The sequence below is a fragment of the Clarias gariepinus genome, chromosome 8 (genome assembly GCF_024256425.1).
Source record: "Clarias gariepinus isolate MV-2021 ecotype Netherlands chromosome 8, CGAR_prim_01v2, whole genome shotgun sequence".
Lineage (NCBI taxonomy): Eukaryota > Metazoa > Chordata > Actinopteri > Siluriformes > Clariidae > Clarias > Clarias gariepinus.
This window is the reverse complement of record NC_071107.1, coordinates 6,102,501-6,106,738: the sequence shown is the minus strand read 5'-3', so window position 1 is coordinate 6,106,738 and position 4,238 is coordinate 6,102,501.

Here is a 4,238-nt window from a genome sequence, read left to right as displayed (position 1 = left end):
TCCAGGAACCTGAAATTTCTGCCAACCCAAGAACATATAAAAAAAAACTAAGAACCTTTAGATACATTTTAAACAGCAGAACACCTAGAAGAAGTGTTAAGGAACCCAGAAACTATTTGCACTTTCAGAACATTTCAGGCATCTGAGAAGTTTAAACATTTGAGAATGTTGTGTAATTACTGTGTATAGTGTTTTTGTACAGTGTTTTTTTTCATGTTAGTCTGCACTCTGAGAGCTACAAACAGCCAAAACCAAATTCCTTCTGCGTGTCTACATACTTGGCGAATAAAACCAGATTCTACTGTAATTCTGATCTTGCCTGGGAATCCATGATTAAAAACAAAGTTCCAACACTTGCCTGGAACTTTTCACCACACTTAAAAACATATATATCACATTTTAAGAAGCTAAAATTCCACTCTTCCACTATTAGAACCTTTAAGAACAATAAAAACTCATTACTATAGGTACAGTTCCACTCTCAGAACCTTTCAGAAATACACAGATATGGATATATTCAAAAGCCCGGAATCTTTAGACAAATTTCAACCACAAGAACATTCTTTAAATCCCACAAATTTGTCCAGGAACCCAGAAACTACAGCCACATGTTCACCTCTTAAAACATTTCAGGAAGCCATCACTTAAAACTTTCTAAATTTCCACCACTTGTCCAGGACATTCAAACATACCCAAAGAACCACAAACTTGACTAAACATTGAAACTGTCTCGCAACTCCGGAACTTTAGCCATATTTGAACCCCAGAACCCCTTCAGGAACCCAAGAACCCATGGAGGAACTTTGAAAACTTGAAAAACAAAATAACTTTTTAGTAACGTAATAACATGTGGATAACTAGAAACTTTAGGAACATTTTTACCAACAAAACCTGTGTGTGTGTGTGTGTGTGTGTGTGTGTATGTGTGTAATAAACCCTAGCACTAACCCTACATTGTTGCAGCTCTTGTACCATCCGTATGCCTTCAAGCCAAAAGTATATATGAAGATATATAAAGAGATCAAACACATGCACACACACACAAGGTTGTCCCCAACTCTCTCTGGGTCAAGTGTAATAATCCATGCGAGAAAAAGCGAGGAAATCTTCCCCTCCCCTTGCGTCTGTTTACAAATGAGGGAATTATTTAAGAGCGTGATTTCGCTTCATGTATCCGCTGTTTTTAATGTTTGTATTTATGAGTTATAAAACTAAGCAGATGGCAACATTAGGCTAATGCAAAAATAATATCATATGTCATTTCGCTGTATACATCAGCTCCGGGGGAAAAAAACAAACAGACAAGGAAAAAAAAAGGGGGGGGGGGTGGAGTCACTACACGGTCTTCTTCTTATAAAGTTCCACTTGTGCCGTCTGTGGAAGAGCGAAGAGACGCAGGCTGGAGCTTAATGTCTTTATCCATATCTGAAGGACGTAAAAACCCGGCGGCCACCGTGACGTCCACCGTTATAAATGACTTCATGGAAATAAACAAATTGGAAAATGGCTTGTGTAAATATTTACTCCATACCTAGGGGGTTATCTTCTAACTCGGTTTTGTGCAGCGTTAGCTAATATTTAATAGAGTGTAAGCTGTAGCTCGGCCACTTAGAAGAACCACGAGGCTTTAAGCTAACTTACACACAGATGGTGCAATCAGCGCACAATTCAGCTCACCAAGCACTTAGGGAAAAAAAAAAGACCTCGATAAGCAGAATCAGGTGTGAATTGTAAGAAAATAGATGTGTAGTCTTACAGCAGCGGTGCAATCCAGATACAGGAGCTTCATTTGGTATTCACATCAAACATCAGACTGGGGGAAGATGGTCAGTGGTGCCAGTTTGAGTGTTTATGTAAATCTCCTGGGGAAATCCAGTGAGTGGTTGTTCTACAAGCAGAGGTTACAGAAGAACGGCCAAATCTGACACTGCTGAGAGAGCTGCATCACCAGAACAGGAGACAAAGAATATATCTAGCAGTTTAAGGATACTTTCACCACTTTCTCCCTTTAGAACATTTCAGGAACCCAAGAACCGGTCTAGGAAACTGTAACTTAAATCACAACTTCACTAATGATCTGGGACCTTTAAGCATTCAAAAAATAATAAAAAATAAGGTTAGAACGTTAAGCACATTCCCTCCAAAAGAACCATATACTGTAAGAACTTGCAAATGAGCCTGAAACTCCTACTGTATGTAAGGTTCCACTACTAGAACCTTTTAAAGATATATAAACTTGTCTAACACCCTAAAACCTTTAGCACCCTTAAAACCTTTCAAGAATCCAATAATGTAGTTTAATAATCATAAACGTTTTCTTGTTAAAAAAAGATTACCGAACAATGGCCAAATTTAAAACTACGGATGGAGCTGCAACACCAGAACTCGAGCCCAAGAACATATTGAAGAAACCAGGAGCTTTAGGTACATTTTGACCACCTGACAACTTTTTAAAGACTGGAAATCCATCCAAATGTTCAGGGTTTGAACCTTGGACCTTGCGATGTTAATGTCAAATGTTAGCAACCTTAGAACCTTTCAAGAATTGAATAATTTTGTTATATAATCATAAACCTCTTGGTACAAGAGTTTATTGGACAATGACCAAATTTAAGACTATGGATGGAGCTGCAAAACCAGAACAGGAGCCCAAGGAACATTAGGTACATTTTGATCCTAGAGCTTTTTAAAGTCTGGAAATCCCTCCATATTTTTTCACCTTAAGAACGATTCAGGTGCACAAGAACTGGTCTAGGAAATGTGTCAAGCACATTTTAGAACCTATCATTGTTTAAGAACTTCAATCGCATTTTTACCACTGGTCATTTTTAAAAAGAAAAACAATCCATAACTAAAGCTACAGCTCCACTTCCAGACACTTTCAGAAATACATGCACTTGTCTAACAACCTAGGTTTATTTAAACCCCTCCAAAAACTTTCATGGGTTTAAACAGTTTTGAACATATTTCCGCCAAAATAATTTGTTTAGGAATAAGTAATTAGAAGTAACCATAGTTACACATTCACAGCATTTGGCAGACTTACATTTAATCTTATGATACATCTGAACAGTTGAGGGTTCAGAGCTTTGCTCCAGGGTTCAACAGTGGCAACTTTGCACTGTATGAGTCTGAGAACCTTTTAAAAGCCCAAGAATTTGTCTGGAAACCTAAAGTCACATGTTTACTGCAAGAACATTTGACAAGAACTAGTCAAGAACTAACCTGTAATTGGTTCAACTGAAAACCTTCAACTTCCAAGAACCCAAGAACTTTGTGCACATTTTAAAAGCTGGAACCATTTTAGAACCTAAATCTTTAGCATTAAAAAAAAAAAAAAACTAAGTATAGGTACAAGAAATATCGCAAAATACATAATCTTATGTACAAAGCAAAGAACTTTAGGCATAGAATCTTTTAGGAGCCAAAACATATATTAAGGGACTCTTCATTCACTAGAATCTGACAGGACGGCTGTAACCTTTCTGCTCATCGTTGTTGTAACCACTCAGCTGTCATCACTTTAAACCTTAAGACAGATGAGCAACAATAGCTGCACAAAAACAAGAACTTTTATTATTATTATTATTATTATTATTATAAAACAAACGTTAAAATAGTAAAAGATAAAAAATACAGACAGGTGGCAATAAATAAAAATTTATTTTACTTTAATAAAAATATTAAAGTAAAATTAAAAGTTTATTTAATTACAAAAGCAAATTAAACAGGAACAATTTAGTATTTTTGATTTTAGAACAGTAACTGAAGATGGGCACCTGATATCTATGGGTAGACTGTTATAACAAAGAGCACAGAGAGCTACTGTACGAGCGGCGTGTGGAGACATCGGGTCCATGAGGAGCGTCAAAAACTAATAAAATAAGCAGGGAGTCAGGGAAGTGAGGCTAAACCTGGAGCCATGTGATCCTTTATCTCGGTGCTGGTAAACAGCCTGGCTGCTCTGATTAGTTCGATTAGTTCTGAACTAATCGAAGGTGAGCTGGTCGTCACGGATTTGCTGGAAACTGACGTAAGTTTTAAGATCCACGTGAACAACGAGCAGGACTACGTCATGAGCGAGACCTGGATACAAGAACATACTGGATTACAACGCTGGTCGGGACGGATACTCGACCACGCTTCACGATCGTTCTCGTTAAACCAAAAACAAAAAAAGGCTTTTGACATAAGCGTCATGATAAGGTGAGTGCTTACTGTATTTGGTGCAACCATGA